This window comes from Cricetulus griseus, unplaced genomic scaffold, assembly GCF_003668045.3.
Source record: "Cricetulus griseus strain 17A/GY unplaced genomic scaffold, alternate assembly CriGri-PICRH-1.0 unplaced_scaffold_1, whole genome shotgun sequence".
NCBI lineage: Eukaryota > Metazoa > Chordata > Mammalia > Rodentia > Cricetidae > Cricetulus > Cricetulus griseus.
In genome coordinates, this window is record NW_023276808.1 from 4,937,260 (window position 1) to 4,957,586 (window position 20,327).

Below are 20,327 nucleotides of genomic sequence, written 5' to 3' on the forward strand. Positions count from 1 at the left end.
GAGAGGTTATCTCTGTAAATTCCAGGTGTGTTACATAATAAGTTCCAGGTCAGACAAGGTTTAGAAACAGTCTGTATCTCAAAATAGACTCACTACAAAAATGTCTACTTAATAAACTTTACAATTGTGAGAATTTTTAACAGATAAAGTAATGATCTTACAACTATCCCTTCACAGCTGTGGGTGGTGGCATATGACTCTAATACCTCCATCAGGAGGAAGAGGTTGGTGGATTTCTGTAAGTTTTAGACCAGCCTGGTCTACAAGAGCTAGTTACAGAACAGCCTCCAAAGCCACAGAGAAACCCTTTCTCAAAAAACAAACAAACAAATAAATAAATAAATAAATAAAAACAAATAAAACAACTATGTCTTCACTTTTGCATTCTCAAGACAGCTGCTACAGTACATTCCTGTAATCCAATGATTTGATGACAGATAAAATGGAGACAATAGACATACTGCCAAGTCTATTTATGTGACATGGCTACCTAGAGACCCTGTCTCAAACATGTTAAATGTAAAAGACAAACACCTAAAAGTGTTCTCTGATATTTACACCCAAACCATGACACATATACCCAACTCCCACACATAAAGAATCATATAAATACAAACAGACATAAGTAAATAAATTATAAATGTATAATAGGATGTTTTGGCACACACCCTATATTCCAATGCCTGGGCAGCAGAGCCAAGCAAATTTCTGTGAATTCATCTACATCATGAGTTCAAGGACAGTATAAAATATGGAGAGAAACCCTGTCTCAACATAAAATTACAGCTCTCATTATCATTGACTCATCCTGAAATCCTTTTCTGAAAAACAGTGATGTGGTTCAGTTTAATCTCCTCACAGGACCCAGGTAAAGGACAATATATGTTAAAGTTATTTTTGATGTCTGCCAGTGGTGGCTGTCAAAGTATTTTCAGATATAAATATATCTGTGTATGGTAGCAGAGATAGGCAGATCTCTGTCAATTCAAGCCAATATGGACTACATAGTGAGTATGTTAGGCATTTCTCAGTGACACACAGACACACACACTGACAAATATACCTACAGCAACAGAGACACACCTCCTAAGAGTGCATTTCCCTATAAGCATTGAGACTACCAACATTCTTCTGTTTTGTTGTGATTAAATTATCTAAAATATCAAATTAGGAAATAAAAAGCATGATATTAACTGATGTTATCCAGCTCTCTACAATTCAATGTGTATGTGTATTGAAATTAAATAAATACACATTCTACAACTTTCAAAATATTATCTCAAAGTAACCCCTGAACTGTTGTTTCTGATCTTCGAGATACTGATATTTCTTCCAAAAACAGAAGCCTCATGCTCAAGAGCTCTCTCCAGAAATGGAGGTTAACTCTTGCTATGGATCACAAGCTCCTTGAATTTCCTTTTTGTTTCAGGTAAATGCAGCTCCACAGATGCTCAATCACAAAACAGCATAGAAAAATGATTTAAAATCTGCTTCCTGCCACATGGATTATGGCACAAAACATGGATTATGCCCTATCTACCTGCCAAACACGATTCAGGAATTGAGAAATCTCCACAGATGTAAAATATCCTTTCTCCTTGGAACTATAATTCACTAAATCACAACACCAAGACACAAGCATTCTAATCATGTATTGGTGAAAGCTGATGACATCATCATTTTTCTTCAAGTTGTTAAACTATTTGCAATATTTAAAATACAAACCTAAAAATAGAATGCAATATTCATAACTTCTAGAAACCAGGATCCAGATTTCTAATCTGTCTTCCCACTGCTACCAAAAGCAGTGTCTGGAAGTGAACACTGGGCAGTGATACTGCAAGAACTCTATCCCCACATGCCAGGGCCGCAGTGTCTCAGATTATCCAGTAAATCCATACTGGGAGGAACATAGGACAAAGGCCATTGCCTAGGTCAGCACATGGACCATCAAAACTATAGTCTGGCTGATGGTCCATCTGAATCCAAAAGAATTGAAAGCTAACTGGGTGGTGGCGGGACATGCCTTTAATACCTGCACAGGTTAATCAGCGACAGTAATAGTTCTGAGAGTTTGAGACTAGCCTGGTCCACAATATGAGTCCCAGAACAGAGTAAACCTGTCTTGAAAACTAACAAACAGACAAACAATAGCTACATAAATAAATAAATGAAATGATAACTCAAGAGACCTGCTATGAACATCATACACTCACCATTGTAAACCTTGTGGCCTTGTTAGAACTCATTTCAGCATACGCAGAATATAAGCACAGGAAAAAACCCACAAAATACCTGCCACTACTTATCCAGACATCTTACTCTCCCCAGATCACCACGTTTCCTATGGCCACCCAACTAACACTCATCTTAGGAGCTTCCATACTGGGTTATCAGAGATCAAATGACTTAGAAAGCACAGAACTTCCAACTCTACACTTCCAGCACAGCAGATAGAGGCCTAATCCTGAAATATTATACTGTACTAGACATTCTTCCTCCCCCATAGGGCATAACCTGTTCCTCATCCAAACCACAGGGTGTTTGTATGCACTGTCCATTACACACTCAATATCCAGTGCAGCAAACCCATTGCCTCAGAGCTGGAAAATCCTGAAAACAGACACAAGTCATGTTCACACAGTAACTGTTGCTACTGTGTAACTGGGTAAAAGAAAAACAGGCCAAATATTAGAAAGCAATGGGGTAATGATAGGGCTTGGAGACAAGGTGAATATGATGCATTTATAATCTCAAATACTATTTTGAAAACTTGAAACATGTTTCTTGGTCAAGTGCTCCAGGGACTTAAAGACTTGTGTTAGAGCACATTAAAATTTCTCACAACATTCCTTTCCAGCAAGGATATTCCTAAAATAATTACTGAAGTAGAACATTGACTTGAATCCAGAGGTCATTCATTATCGACAGGGTCCAGAGGTGAAGGTAATGGTGATAGGAAAGGTAGGACAAATAGATGGTGGAAAAAAGATAAATGCTAGGTTGCAGACGTATTGCAGAGGCTATGTTCCAGACTAACTAAGCTTCTTAAGAAGAATAGCATCTTTTATATTACTTAAATGGGGTGGGATGATAGAAGGAAATATGAATCCATCAGAAACTATTAATAATGGAGAAATTCGGGAAGAGGTTAGCAAACAATATCACACTAGGGAAACAGAGTATCTGAAGAACATGACTGACTTATGACATACAAAATCCTTCTAAAATGTTCCTGGCCCCACACCATTACAATTTCTCCCAAATATATTGCAGGTTTTAGAGAAGAAGCTTAGTTTTATTGTCAATACATCAGGCCTCAATGAAAGCTCCCAAGTCCTACATCCCAGGCTATTAGTAGGTCCTCCATACCTGAGGGCTTAAATGAAGTCCTTGCTTGATGAGGTGAGTTCTTAACTCAACTGTGTTTTATTTTCAAATAACTGTCATCTGTTCACCTTCCAAAACTATGGTCTTCTCAATAAAAAAAGCCAGAATTTCATCTGGCACAAAATTAACTGTCAATGGAGATAACATGTAAATTTAAATGCAGAGTTGAATGCCAAGAAGATACTGGAAAAACTATGCCTCTCTGAGTTAGGCAAGCTGCTTTCCATATATTCATCAAGAATGTTGAAGTTGACTAGAAACTTGCTCCTACTCCCAGCTTCCTGTCAATACTCTCTGATCAGATTAATCCACAGAGCAAAGCTTGTGAAACACCTCTCCCTATGTCAAATAATTTATATGGACCACATGGGAATTCACAATACAGGGAATCTGGCTGCATTCCTCCACCAAGATACAGGGAGGACCCACCACACTGACAGAGGAAATCCTGAAAATTCTATTCAGGTTTCACATGGAAACCTAGAGACCCTATCTCAAGCATCCTAACTGTAAAAGACAAGCACCCTAAGTGTTCTTTGATATTTGCACCAAAACCTTGAGACACATGCCCAAATTCCACACCTAAAAATCACACAACTATAAATAGACATAAATGAATAAATAATAAAATTATAATAGGATGTTTGGACACACAACATATATTCCAATACCTGGGCAGCAGAGACAAGCAAACTACTGTGAATTCTGTGCCAAAGTCATCTGCATTCTGAGTTCAAGGACAGCCAAAAATATAGAGGGAAATCCTGTCTCAACTTAAAATCCCAACTCTGATTATCATTGACTCATCCTGAAATCCTTTCCTGAAATGCACTGAAGTGGTCCACCTTAATTTCACCACAGGGCCCAGGTAAATGACAATATATCTTAAAGTCAATTTTGATGTCTGCCAGTGGTGGCTGTCAAAGTATTTTCAGATATGAACATAGTTAAGTATGGTAGCAACGATTGCCATCCTCCATGAGCTTATGGGTCCAATTACATTCAGACTACCAACATTCTTCTCTTTTGTTGTGATTAAATTATCTAAATAAAAGCTACTCCTGTAATGAACAGATTTGGTTGTTACTCCTAGGCCAGATTCTATCATTGTGGGAACTTAGGAGAGAAACTCAAGTCAGTCATTGAAGGGAAAACATGTGGAATCATTGTGTCTTGATTTTCTCTTTTTCTTTGATATTATCTTGTGCTCAGCTATCTCTCTTAAAAAGCCCAGATGCACTTTCTCAGAGATAACCTGAAGTCTTATTCCCACATAAAGCATCAGTTAACACAATATTTTCCAGGCATAAATCAAACATTCTGATCTAAGAACACATTCAATCAGTTTTCTGTCAGATGTTCCCAGGTTTTGTCAAGTGGATACCTGATGAATTTAGCCAAAGCAACTATATTAATCATATCAATCACTTACACAACATAGACTCAAACATGAAGACTGCAACAACTGGAGAACACAAATTTGCCAGTATGCAAGAAAATAGGAAGAGGCAACCATCCAAGATAAAGATAAAAAAGTAAACCTTCTATCCACAGCAACTTCACCCAAAAGCAAAACATTCATAACTGATAACATAAGAAATTTCATGAAGATACATTGCTGAAGGTCCAACATTTTTATGTAAATGTATATAAATAGGTTAAATTATACATTACAAAAAATCAGTACACAGATTCACATAATATGAGGTCTAAACTTGTCACAAAGTACAACAATCAAACATATATAAAATATTTTGGAAAGAATGAAAGGATCGGTGAGAAAATGCCAAGAAAATAGGCAGGTAAATATTGTCAACTTTTAATCAGAAGACAGAAGAAAACAGAGGAAAGTAAAAGGCTGATCTTCACCAATGATACCCAGCTCCCTATGATATAAAATTAAATAAACACAGACTTCACAACTTTCACAAAATTACCTCAAAATGACCCTTGAACTATTGTTTCTGACCCTAGGGCTACTGATATTTCTTCCAAAAAGAGAAGCACCATGCCCTAGAACTGTCTCCAAAAATGAAGGTGATCTCTGACTATGGATCAGAAGCTCCTAATAATTCCTTTTGTTTCATGTGCATACAACCCCACTGATGCTCAATAACAAACCAACCTAGAAAAATAATTTAAAACACATGTAAACCAATGTAATCAAATTGAAAACCATGATATGGTCACACATAACTATGAATACCTGATGTTGGACAATGAAGCAAAATTAAAGAAGGTAAAAAGGGGTATCTTCACCAAATAGTGCTGGCATAAATGGGTGCTGACATGTAAAAGACTGCATACAATCCATATATATCACCATGCACAAAACTTAAGTCCAAATGGACCAAAGACCACAACATAAATGCAGCCACACTGAAAGTCTTAGAAAAGTAATTAGGAGGTAGCCTCAATGAATTTGTACAGTAGAACACTTCCTGAACATAATACCAGCAGCACAGATACAGAGTTGCACAATTAATAAATGGGACCTCCTGAAACTCAGAAGCATCTGTAAGTCAACTGACATAGTCAACATGACAAAAGGTCAGCCCCATAGAATGGGAAAAGACATTCATCATCTCCACATTTGACAGAGGGCTGATTTCCAAAATACATAAAGAAGTAAAGAGCCTCATCACCAAAACACCAAAGAATCCAATTAAAATGTGGGGAAGAGAATTAAATAGAGACTTCTCACTAGAGGAATCTAAAATGGCAGAAAAACACTTAAGAATCTGCTCAACATTCTTAGACATCAGGGAAATGCAAATCAAAACAACTCTGAGGTAGCATATTATTCCATTATAATGGCTAAAATAAAAAAAAAACAATAACAGTTTATGCTGGAGAGTGTGTGGAGAAAAGAGAACACTCCTACACTGCTGGTGGGAGTGAAAATTCATACAGCCAATTTGGAAACCAGTATGGCGGTTTCTCAGTAATATGGGAATCAGTGTACAAGATTCAGCAATTCCACTTGTAGGCTAAAATATGAACATTTAAACAAGAAGGACATCTTTTAAACTGTGATCATAGCAGCCTTATTTGTAATAGCCAAAACCTGAAGCAACATAGATGACCCTACACTGAATAATGTATAGAGAAAATATGGTATATTTACAACATGAAGTACTACCCAGCAGAAAAAACAATGGAATCTTAAAATTCACAGGCAAATGGATGGAAGTAGAATAAAGCTTCCTGAGTAAGGCAACCCAGTAACAAAAAGACACACATCACATATACTCATTTATATATGGGTTTTTGACATGGAACAAAGGATTTCCATCATACAATCCACACCGCCAGACAAGCTAGGAAACAAGGAGCATCTTAAGCAAGACATAGATAACCCAGAGAACAGGAAAGGGACAATATCTCCTGAGTTAATTGGGAGCATGGGGGAGGGGAGATGGAGTTAGAAGAATGAAAAGGGGATAAGAGGAGGGGAGAGGAGGACATGAGGGAGCAGGAAATTGAGTCAGGGGAAGAATAGAGGAGAGTAAGAAAAAGCGATACCATAATAGATGGAGCCATTATGGATTTAGAGATAAATCTGGCACTAGGTAAATGTCCAGAAGTTTACAAGAATGACACCAAATAACAATCTAAGCAACAGTCCAGGGGTCACCTTAAATGCCCTTCTCTGGTAATGAAATCTTTGACTACCTTATATGACATCCTAGAGCCTTCATCCAGTTGCTGATGAAAGCAGAAACAGACACCTTCAGCTAAACAATGAGCCAAACTCCTGGAATCTAGTTTCAGATAGGGAGGAGTGATGAGCAAATGGGTCAAGATCAGGCTGGAGAAACTCACAAAAACAGCTGACCTGAACAAAGTGGAGCTCATTGACCCCAGACTGATAGCTGGGAAAGCAGCATAGGACTGATCCAGGCCCCCGGGTCATGAGTGTCAGGTAAGAGGACTGGGTATTCTGTGGGGCATGTGGTAGTGAATTACTATTAATTCATGTTATACAAATGTCTTTGTGAGCCCATTCCATATAAACCATCAGTCTCTCAGCCTGGAGACACAGGGGAGGTCCTGAGCCATTATCCAAGGTATACGAAAGATTTTGAAAATCACTTATAGAGGCCTCACCATCCCTGAGAAGCAGAAAGTGGATTAAATAAGGGGTCATTGAGGGGCAGCATGGGAGGGGATGGAGAGGGAACTGTGATTGACATGTAAAACAAGTTTGTTTCTAGTTTACATTAAAAAAGAAAGAAATACTTTCTTAACCAAAAAAAGAAAAGAAAAAGAAAAAGAATTTTTAATCTGATTTTATGGATTATGGCACATCACATGGAATTTGCCCAATCTACCAGCACAGCACCATACACACTTGAGAAATCTCTACACATCAGAAACTCTTTTCTCCCCTGGAACTAAACTTCACTGAATCACATCATTGTGGTTATTTGCACCACCACGTTACAAGCATTTTAATCATGTATTGATGATGGAAGACGATTCACATCACCAGTTTTCTGCAAGTTCCTAAACTAATTGCAATATTTATAATACAAACGTCAAAATGGACTGCAATATTCAGAACTTCTAGAAACCAGATATTTAATTTTCTAATCTATCTTCCTACTGCAAAAAAAGCAGTGCCCATATGTGAACACTTGCAGTGGTACTGCAAGAAATATATCCTCCCATGCCAAGGCTGCAAAGTTTCCCATTACCCAGTAACTCCATATTGATAGACACAGAGGACAAAGGCCACTTCAAAGGTCAACAGATGTACCAACAGAACTATAATCTGGCTCATGTTCCATTCAGGTCCCAAGAGAATTAAAAGCTTACTGGGTGGTGGTGGCACATGCCTTTAATATCAGCACTTGGGAGGCAGAGGCAGTAAGATCTCTGTGATTGAATACCGAACTGGTTTACTAGCTGATCCAGTATAGCCATGACTGTTACATGGGAAACCCTGTCTTTAAAAAACAAGCAGTCAAGAACTAAATAACTAAATAAAATGATAGCTCAACAGACATGCTTTGAACACCAAAGTCACCATTGTATAGCTTGTGGTCTTGCTTACAACTCATTTCAGCAAAGGCAGCAGGAACCATGACAAAAACCAAATAATTGTCTGACACTAGTATTCCTGAGTACTAACACCCCCCAAAAAATGCCCACATTGCCTAGGGTCACCCTATAACTCAGTCCTTCCAGCACATATTCACACACTAACTGTGAAACTGTGTTAACAAAAACCAGACCACAGATTAGAAAACAATGGGGTATTGATTGGGCTTGGAAATAGAAAAGACAATGTGAGTATGATGCATATATAATCTCAAAAATTATTTTGAAAACATGAAACAGGCCTTATGGCCATGTGGTACAGGGACTAGAGACTTGTACTACATTTTAATCCTGATTTCATGGATAATGGCACATCACATGGAATTTGCCCAATTTACCTATACAGCACCATGCACACTTGAGAAATCTCTACACATCAGAAACTCCTTTTCTCCCCTGGAACTAAACTTCACTGAATCACATCATTGTGGTTACTTGTACCACCATATTACAAGCATTTTAATCATGTATTGGTGAAAGACAATCCACATCACCATTTTTTCCACAAGTTCCTAAACTATTTGCAATATTTATATAATAAAATCCTGAAAATGGAATGCAACATTCAGAACTTCTAGAAACCAGACTATCAGTTTTCCCTGCTCCCAATACTCTCATCAAATTATGCCTATAGAGGAAAATTAGTGAGAGACCTCCCCCTAGGTCAAAGAATTTACATGGGCCAAATGGGATTTTACAAGACAGTGAATCAGGTCGCATTCTCCCCACAGATACAGGGAGGACTCACTACATTGTCTGCCACACCTCACCATCTGTTCCTCCCAATCTGCAGACAGCATCCCCTAGCTCACCCTTTTGAGATTTTCCAGATCAATGAAGCTCTCTGCTCAGCTCCCTGCAGCAGCAACCGCACCACAGCAAACAAAACTGCAGTCTCCTCTTCAAAACAAACTTGAAGCCTGGTGTCAGGAAGAGCCCAGCACTTCTTCTGACTGGCAGGTCTCATTGAGTGTCTGATTGGATGGATAGTGGGGCTTGAGTGACAAGGACACCTCCCATAGGGTCAGAGTGTGCTTAAAGACACAGTACTGTGTTTTCTGGCTGTGCCTCCCACACAAGAAAAAAATCCTTTTTGTACATCTGCAACGATTTACATTTCAATAGCACTCGCCCTAGGCTCAGATGGCAGACCCTGATGAATTCCTGGTCTCCATAGCAACTTCCCCTTTTCCTCCAGGGGAAGTTCAAGAGTTTCTACACATCAAAGAGCCTCTCTCAGGATGCTGCAATCTAAATAAGACCAACTCAAAATGAATTAGGAAAAGTTCACTTGGGAGACACAGCACTGGGATGCAGCAGAGGGCTCCACATCCTCCCTTTCTTCATTCCCCTATTCTCACCCCTCCCTCGCCTGTCTCCCCCCCTGGAAACAAATCACAGGAAAAAAAATGCTAACGGTGTCCAAAAGTTTCTAACAACTCAGGATGAAGCCAGAGCTTGGTGGGCAGAAGAGAGTTGGATCAGGAGTGCAGGGCACGCTGGGAAATGTAGTCCTGAGCAAGTTCTCTGCAGGTTGCTGGGGAAACTTCTCTAGGAACCTCTGGCTCCCCTGGCTGACTTTGTCAGTGAATGAACCAGGGAATCAGTGACTCAGTGACTGAGCCAGCTGAGGGAACATGTGAACTGAATGCAGGCAGCAGCCAGGCAGCAGTCAGTGTTGCAGTTTAGGAAGGGACAGCAGACTAGCTGGAGAGCAGGGTTGGGTGAGCATGTTGGTGGCTGGGGGTTCACTAATGAGCTCAGCCATGCATACCAGCTCGCTCCTGCCCCAAGTCCATGAATGAAAAAACGAACAAATGAGTGAATAAATTAATAAATGGATGAATGGATGGATCGGGTGCACCCGCACCAGAGGCAGGCGGGACTGGGGGAAGCCAGGAGGGTGTTGGGGGCTTTATGAGTTAAGTAGCTGTTATTGCACGTTACATAAAATAGAAATTAGCCACTAGCGAAATGTGTGGAGATCTACAAAGAAGACACCATCCAACAATCTAAGCAAAAGAGGACAGGCTTCCTTAAATGCCCTCCCCTGATAATGAGATTGATGACTGACTTATATGCCACCTGATAGCCCTCACAGACACCCACAACTACTCACTGAACTGAACTGGAATCCAGTTGCAGAAAAGGATGAGTGATGAGCAAAGGGGTCCAGACCAGGCTGGTGAAACCCACAGAAACAGATGACCTGAACATTGGGGAACTCTTGCTCCCCAGACTGATAGCTTGGATACCAGCATGGGACTGATCCAGAACCAAGGAAAATAGGTTTCATTGAGGAAACCTCAGAAATCTACGTTAACTCCAGTAGTAGTTCAGTACTTATCCCTAGCATAGATGTAGACTTTGGGAGCCCATCCCACATAGGGGGATACTCCCTGAATCAAGACACACAGGGGTGGGCCTAGGCACCAACCCAGAGGACACAATAGACTCTGATGTCAACCCTATGGATGGCCTCACCCTCCAGGGGGAACAGAGAGTGTATATGATAGATAATGTTTTAGTTGAGGGGAGTTGTAGGAGCAGAGGTGATGGAGACAGAACTAAGATTGACATGTAAAACAATCTTGATTCTAATTCAAAGAAAAAAAAAGACAAGTCCTGCTCCCACTGTTAGGAGTTCCACAAAAAAAAGAAATAAAGAATGTCTATGATTGAATACTAAGTTTTCTATTAATAACATGTGATGAGCAGTTTCAAAAGCCTATGTATAATATGATCTTATATAATGGAAATTTGTCAGGGATTCTCAAATTTTCTCTCAAAAGGGTAATGAATCATGGATTGACCAAGTTTTTGTTTGTATATCTGTGAAGAGACACCATGTACATGGCTAATATTTATTTTACGTTTTAAAACAGGTTTTCCCTTTGGCTTTGGAGGGTGTCCTGGAACTATCTCTTGTAGACCAGGCTGGTCTCAAACTCACAGAGATCCACCTGCCTCTGCATCCTGAGTGCTGTGATTCAAGGCATGTACCACTACACTCTGGCTATGGCTAATTTTTTAAAGGAAAAACATTTAATTGGTTGGCTTACATTTTCAGAGTTTTTATCAAGTATCATCATGTTGCAACATGAGAGGTGGTATAGAAGGAGCTGGGCATTACACATCTTGACCAATGGCAATGGGAAGTGGTCTGAGACTCCGTTCATGGCTTGAGCATATATAAGTTCCCCCTCCCCCACCCCAGACACACTAGCTTCAGCAAATCCATTCCTACAGCAAGAAAACAACCTCATAAGAGTGCCATTCCATTTGAGCTCATGGGGGGGCAATTACATTCAGACTACCACAGGGACTATGCATTAAGATTCACAAGGAAGTATGGTATATCATTTTGTATGAGTAAACAATGAACCCATCCTACTAAGAAATACTTTGTTTTTTGTTTTTTGTTTTTTGTTTTTCGAGACAGGGTTTCTCTGTGTAGCTTTGAAGTCTATCCTGTCACTTGCTCTGGAGACCAGGCTTGCCTCTACCTCTCGGGTGCTGAGAGTAAATGTGTGTGGCACCAAGGCCCAGCCGAGAAAGACTAACTTTTAAGCTGTTTTCACACCATAATTTACTAGACTATGAAATTTTTGCTGGGACACACCTAAGGCCACATGATAAATTACATTAAGTATGCAGCTTTCATTTTGAACAATTTGGGAATAACAAACACAGTGTTGATTATCATTGAATTGGACAGAGAGGCTACTGAGGAACTTCTTTAACACCAGTTATATTTTTGTGGAAGCCTGTTTTAACAACTTTGCTTCCAATGACTTGTACATGGTAAACTTTTATTTTTCCTGTTTTTCATGTGCTTAAAGATAAGCCATACCATCATTAATTCCAAAGCATTCTACTATACTTTTGGTATTAATTGCCAAACATATTTATGAATCAGAACCCTGACTGTAATGAGCATAGTAAATAAATCTCTTTTAGACATGTAAAAATAGCTTAGTTACTAACAGTACAACACCCAAAACTGTCCCAGAAATGCAGAACCCAGTGACACACAGTGACTTTACTAGCAGAAACAGTCCTAGAATCCCACAACACCAATTATCTTTACATTCCTTCATTAGAGAAAATTATGTTTTTCAAAGACAAAACAAAACCTTCCTCAACATAACTTTGCAGATTTCTAGTTTGGCTAGTTATATTTAATTCAATGAAAAACATCTGTTTGAATATAATCTTTATCATTTTTGATGGTCACTGAATTCCCTCTGCCCAATTCTGTGGAAACAAAAGCAAATCCTCTTCCCTGATGTAACACATATCTTGGTTTTTCTTCTGAGCTCAAAGTATCTCTAAAGTATATAGGTTGCTTTAATTTAGCAGTTTTTTTTATCTAATATCTCCCAAAGCTGTTGTTTCCTTTTCAGTAGCATTTCAAAAATATAAAGTTAATGATCTATTATTTAATCTGTCTGTGGAAGTCTTAATTTCCCCTTTTACCTTACTGAGCATATCTTTTAAGGCACCTCATAAAATTTTAATATAAGTAATCATTTTTTTCTTCTTTTCATTTTTGAGGCAGGGTTTCTCTGTGGCTTTGGAGCCTCTCTTGAAACAGTTCTTTTAGACCAGGATGGTCTCAAACTCACAAAGACCCACCTACCACTGCTTCCTGAGTGCTGGTTTTACATGTTTGCACCACCACCACCTGGCATAAATAATATTTATTAAGAAAAAATCACAAGTCAGATATGAGGTAAGAACCTAAAAGATGAGAGAACCAGTTGATCAGCCATCAGTGACTCCTACCTCCTCCATTTCTAAATCTAAAACAGAGAACGATCCTCCCTCAGCCCATCCTTACCAATTCCAGTCTCCAATCTCCCACAGTTTTCCAAACCTCTATGTTATATTTTGTCAGTTAACTGGTAGATCTCTGATACCACCCAAGCTTTATTATAAAAATATGATAAAAAACCACACAATCCCCAGGACTTCACTTCTTATCCATCTCACAAGTTTGCTACTTCCATTCCTCATATGAAAGTTTCCATGAAAATTGTCTCATAGCATGGACATCTCAACATCCTGTGGTCTCAAATGCAACTCAGCTTCATCTTCACTGCTTCATGCAATGAACTCTCACAGACTCTTCACTTGGGGTCTGATTGTCAAATCATAGATGTGTCATATAGTGAAGAACTGACCACAGAAGAAGACTCCATCTTCTTTATATTTTGCATCTTTATTGTTTGCATAGTCAGTAAAAAATAGGTGATTCTGCAATGATTTTGTGGACCCTACCAAGCTTGAATCATATTTGCCAGTTTTTGAATAATGTTGCTCCTGAGACAAGGAATTACTTTGCCTACTCCTTCAATAGGGTAAGGACATTGTTGGGTAGAGTTGCAAACTTGGGGTACCTTCCTACACTTTTAATGACGAGCAGGGCCATTTCTTTAATGCTGTTAAAAACTTTGAAAATTACTGTTTCTTTTCCATCAATGGATTGCCATAACAAAACAGAGACTTTCATATATTCCTCCTTGTGTTCTTGTGTCCTTTTCACTGTAGACCTGAAGGAGTCAACAGTAATAACTATCAACAGAAACAATATTTTGTGTAAGACATCAGTCCATTACTCTTAAACTCAGCCTTATTCACTTTCTTGTGATGTGTAGATATTAAGAAAGATTCAGGGACAAAATATCACACAGATGAACTCCAGCTAAATTTTTCATGAAATATTCTAAGAACCTGTGCTTACTTTTCAGGACAAGATCACTCAATACAATAAAAAAGAATGGAGCCAGGTTTGGCCTAAAGGGCCACAGCAAGACAGGTATATGACTGTATTATTGACAGGGAACAGACTTTTTATATCTTTATCAGAAACATAAGATAGTGGCAATTTCCAGGATCAATACAGTTGTAGTTGCCAGGAAAACATGAAAATTGCAAGCCATACAGGGTAAAAAAGATTAATGTCTAAGAACAATGTTCTTGTTAAGCTTACATACTTCCTTGATTACTAAGAAATCATATAGAAGAATACAGATTAGCCTGATTGCTTGACTACCTGATGGAGATCATCAGTTCATCAGGAACCAGTAGGTACATTATTTCCTAAGAGCCATGGGCTTTAGCCTGAATATGCTATGACACATATCTCTCAAGGCAGATAGGTCAGGCCAACAGCATGGTGCCCTGCAGAGACTTTTACCCAATGAAATCCTGACCCTGACAATCAGGGTCTGCCATTACTCTGGCATTCTCATCTTTTGTGTCCCACAACAACAACCAATCTCTATAAAGACCATTTATGGATTTTGCCATTTAAAGTCTTGATACTGTCAACTTCTTCCAGAGGCAGGCAGATCACTGTGTGTTCGAGGTCAGCCTGGTCTCCAGAGTGAGGGCCAGGATAGGCTCCAAAGCTACACAGAGAAACCCTGTCTAGAAACCCCCCCAAAAAGAATACCTGTTGTTGGACAATAAATCTAAAATTATACAATGTAAAAAAGAAACTATCTTCAAGAAATAGTGCTGTCATAACTTGGTGTTGGTGTGTAAAAGACTGCATATAGATCCTTATCTATCAACATGCACAAAACATAAGTCTAAATGGATCAAAGACCTCAGCATAAATCAAGCCACACTGACCCTCTTAGAAGAGAACATAGGAGGTATCCTATAAAAATTTCTAAATTAGACCACTTCCTGAACACAACACACATAGCACAGACACAAAGATTCACAATTAACAAAAGGGACCTCCTGAATCTGAGAAGCTTCTGTAAGTCAAATGGTGTAGTCAACAAAACAAACAGCAACCCACAAAATAGAAAAAGATATTCATCAACCCCACATTTCACAGTGGGCTGATTTCCAACATATACAAAGAAAACAAGAAGCTCATACCAAAACAGCAAAAAAAAATCCAATTAAAAAGTGGGATACATAAACAGAAATTTTTCAATAGAGGAATCCAAAATGGCTGAAAGACACTTGAGAAAGTGCTCAACATCTTTAGATATCAGGGGAATGAAAATCAAAACACCACTGAGGTAGCATACTCCTCCTGTCAGAATAGCTAAAAAAAAAAAAAACAACAATGACAGTTTATGATGAAGACAATGTCGAGAAAGGAGAACAATCCTCCAATGGTGGAAATGGAAAGTACAGCAGCCACTTTGGAAATAAGTACAGCGATTCTTCCGAAAAATGGGAATCAGAGTACCAGAAGAAGAAGCTTTTCCACTTTTAGGCATATAGCCAAAAGAGGCATATATGTTCCAACAAGGACATCTGTTCCACTATTTTCAAACCAGCATTATTTTTAATAGTCACAAAGTAGAAGCAACCTAGATGACCTTAAACTGAATAATGCATAGACAAAATATGGTACATTTACATAATGGAGTAGAAAAAATGTCATATTTTAAAATTAACAGGGAAATGGATGGAAGTAGAAGAAAGTATCCTGGGTGAGGTAACATAGTAAAAAAAACATGGTATGTACTTACTTATGCATGGGTTTTAGACATGGAAGAAAGGATTACCATCTTACAATCCACACTCCCAGAGAAGCTAGGAAACAGGGAGAAACGTAAGAGAGATTACCACATGACCCCCAGAGAAGGGGAAAGGGACAAGGTCTCCTGAGGTCATTGGGAGCATGGGGGAGGAGAGAGGGACTTAGAGGAATGAGAAGGGGAGAAGAGGAGGTTAGAAGAGGAATTGAGGAAGCAGAAAGAAGGAGTCAGTGGTAGAATACAGCAGAGCAAGAAAAGAGATACCATAATAGACACAGCCATTATAGGTTTAATGAGAAATCTGGCACTAGGGAAATGTCCAGTGATCTACAAGGATGACACCAACTGACAATCTAAGCAGTAGTCAAGAGTATACTTTAAATGCCCTTCTCTCATGAGATAGTTGAACACCTGATATGCCATCCTAGAGCATTCATCCAGTAGCAGATGGAAGCAGAAGAAGACACGTACAGTAAACATTGAAACAAAATCCTGGAATCTAGTTTCAGATAGGGAGAAGTGATGAGGAAATGAGTCAAGACCAGGCTGGAGGAACTCACAGAAATAGCTAACCTGAACAAGTGGGAGCTCACGGACCACATACGGATAGCTTGGGGAACCAGCATAGGACTGATCCAGGCCCCCTGAGCATGGGTGTCAGTTAGGAGGCCTTGGTAATCTATGGGGTCTCTGGTAGTAGATTAGAGTTTATCTCTGGTGTATGAAGGGACTTTGGGAGCCCATTCCACATAAAGCAACACAGTCTCAGCTTAGAGCAGTAGGCCTATGCCTTGCTCCAAAAGGTATGATAGACGTTAAAGACCTCGCATTAAAGGTTTCCCCTTCACTGGGGAGCAGAAAGGGTATAAAATATGGGGTCAGTGAGGGGCAGGGGAGGAGGAGGGGAGAGGAAACTGAGATTGACATTTAAAACTAGGTTGTTTCTAATATAAATTGAAAAAGGAAAGAAATGCTCCCTGAACCTAAAACAAAAAAATGCAAAGAAAAATAAAAGTGATTTTAAATCTGATTCCATGGCCTATGGCACATAACTGGGAATCTGCCATATGTACCTGCACAGCACCATGCACACTTGAGATATCTCTGCACATCGGAAACTCCTTTTCTCCCCTGGAACTTATCTTCACTGAATGACATCATTGTGGTTATTATAGTGGGAAATTACCAATATGGAGTCAGGTAGAAATATAAGGGTATTTAATAGGGAAAAGCCTTACTTACAGAGCAATCTAGCCAGCTGGCGAGGTAGAGGTCTGTACAGCAAGCAGCAAAGAGAAACCGAAACCAAAAACGCAGTCCCACTATGTCACTCTGACCACGCCCTCACAAGCCTGGTCAGGCACACCTGTAGCCAGCCCCTAAGAAGGCGTGGCTACAGCTTCCCCTACAGGTTATTTGCAATACTAAATTACAAGCATTCTAATAAAGTATTCATGAAAGACAATCCACATAACCATTTTTCTTCAAGTTCCTAAACTAATTGCAACAGTTGTAATACAAACATGAAAATGGAATGCATTATTCAGAACTTCTAGAAACCAAATCTATAGTTTTCTAATTTGTTTTCCCACTGCAACCAAAAGCAATGCTCACATGTGAACACTATGACACTGTAAGAATTATATCCCCCCATGTCATGGCTGTAGAATCTCCCATTACCCAGTAAATCCATCTGAGAAGCACAGAGGACCAAGTCATTTCCCAGGTCACCACATATACCAATAGAACTACACTCTGGTTCATGTTCTATTGAGTCCCAACACAGTTGATAGAACACTGGGTGTAGGTGGCACATGCCTTTAATAACAGCATTTGGGTGGCAGAGGCAGTAAGATCTCTCTGAGTTCATACCAGACTTGTCTATGTGAGTCCCAGTACAGCCATGAATGTTTCAGAGGGAAAAATTTTCTTGAAAAACAAGCAGTCAATAACTAACTAAATAAATAAATGAAATAATAGCTCAAAAGACCTGCTCTGAAAAACATATAATCGCCATGGTACATCTTGTGTTTTTTCCTATAATTCAGTTCAGCAAAGCAAGAATATAACAATGGTAAGAAACCACAAAATACCAGCCACTAGTTATCCTGACAGCAAACCTTCCCCAGAACCCCCATATCAATTGACTCAGATATCACAGCTCTTCCACCTCTGTCCTTACAGCACAGTAGACAGAGCCCTAGTCTCAGTGTCCCATTTATAAGAATTGTTTGGTATTATGACTCCCTTAGCTCTTAAAGCAGTGAAAAGAGTCGGTTTGTTGTGTTTTTGTAACTCTAGGCCATTTTGATCTGCTTTTGATCTATTGAGACTTCCTCGTGGTTTAGATTCATGGTTCAAACTCCTTGTCCTAGAGCAGGAAACCCTGGGCCCCAATTTGTAAGAGGGAGAGTGAGTTATATCTTCATTCGGGTTGAGCATATGTGTGTATGTACAATCTGTTGGAATGGATAATGTTACAGGCCCTTGAGTGAACTGTAAGGGCCCAAAATAGCCATGGCCAGTGCAGTATGAATTCAGATATACCTGTGAAGTTGTGGAATCATCCAAATAACCTACAACACATTTGGACTCTGTTTGGGCTTCACTAGTAGAGATGGAATTAACCTGTTCCTTTTCTGAGAATAAAGGAAGGTTTAGAGACCTAGATGTACCAAGAACAATGTCAAAGTCCCATTCATCTTTTATGTTGGATGTTAGGCCTTCCTCAACTGTTAAAGAAGAGGTGAAGGTTTTGGGTCATTGGAATTATGTTCTAAGGAATTGGCATCAGGATGTGATCTATTGAGTTTTCTTTGTGCTGTGTCTTTCTGTTGAATACTGCTTTTCATAGAAGAGGGTGGCATGGGTTCTTTTTGAAAACAGAAGAAGTTGTCAACTCTTCTACTTTAGAGGAACTATGTGTGAACTTCCAAACTACAGGAATGGACAGTTTTGTAGGTGCTTGTTTTAAGTTCAAAGGCTGAGAAGAATCAGGGACAGAGCAAAATTGTTTCACTGAACCCTCTCCAGGGCAGTCCTAAGCCAGACCTCCTCTCTCACTTGTAAATATTGATAAGGCCCCTCCAGGAGAGCTGGAAATATCGTGGGCCTCTTCTGAGGATAAAGGAAAGTCTGGACTCTCTGATGGCCCCATGGTAATGCCAATAAACCATTAATCAGATATGCACAGTTTAGGCCTCCTTTAGCTCCAAAGGCATTACATAGATTTTGTGGGTCATAGGATTGCTGTGCAATGCCATTGTGATCTGGATTTGATCTTCTCACTCTTCTTTCTACTGTGGTTTCATGCTTCAATCTTCTCCTAGAGATGGAACATCTGGAAACCAATTTGTATAAGGGAGAATGTGTGGTCTCTTCCTCTGGGAAGGGCATATATGTGTATGTCCAATCTGCAGGAATAGATAATGTTATAGGCCCTTGAGTGGTCTGAAAGGGCAGAAAAAGATCCATAGACAGAGCAAAATGGTTCCTAAGACACCTCTGAATTTGATGGATTACCTAAAATTCCCTCATTTGTGGACTCTGTTTTGGCCCCATCAATAGAGATGGAAGCAATCTGTGTCTGTTCTGAGAATATTGAAAGGTCCAGAGATCCAGATGTACCAAGTACAATGTCAAAGTCCCATTCATCTTTTGTGTTGGATTTTGGGACTCCCTCAACTCTTAAGGCATTGGTGGGAGGTTGTTGGTTGTAGGATTTCTGGCCTGCACAAATGTCATCAGTGTCTGAACTATTCAGGCTTCCTTGTGCAGTGGCTGCTTGTTGAATTTTAGATTTCATAGAAGAGCCTTGCCTAGGGTTCTCTTTTATAGAGTGATAATGTGTCAGCTCTTCGTTCTGAGAGAGCATATTTGTGAATATCCACTCTACAGGTATGAACTAGCATGTATCAGACCCAATCAAATGGGCCAGATATGACCCTTTTCAAGATGAGAGCCAAACAGCATGCTCATGACTCAATAAGCTATGTGACATATATGTTTAGAACTAATGGCCTAAGAAGTGCACAGATACATATTTCCATTTATATTTATTATATATTTATTATCCCTCATAAGGAGATACCGCCGGTCTGCAATCATAGCAAATGTTCTCAAAAATAAACCTAAGCAACTACCAGGACACAATCTAAAGTTCTGATTACCATAGAAGTTTACTGAGAAATGCACACTGAGAACCAAGGGCTTCGGACTTTCCTTAGTAGATCAACAAGCAATGGGACATACATAACTTGATTCAGGTGATCTTAGACATTCCCTAGTCACCAAAATGGGTTTCAAAATAATGTTGGG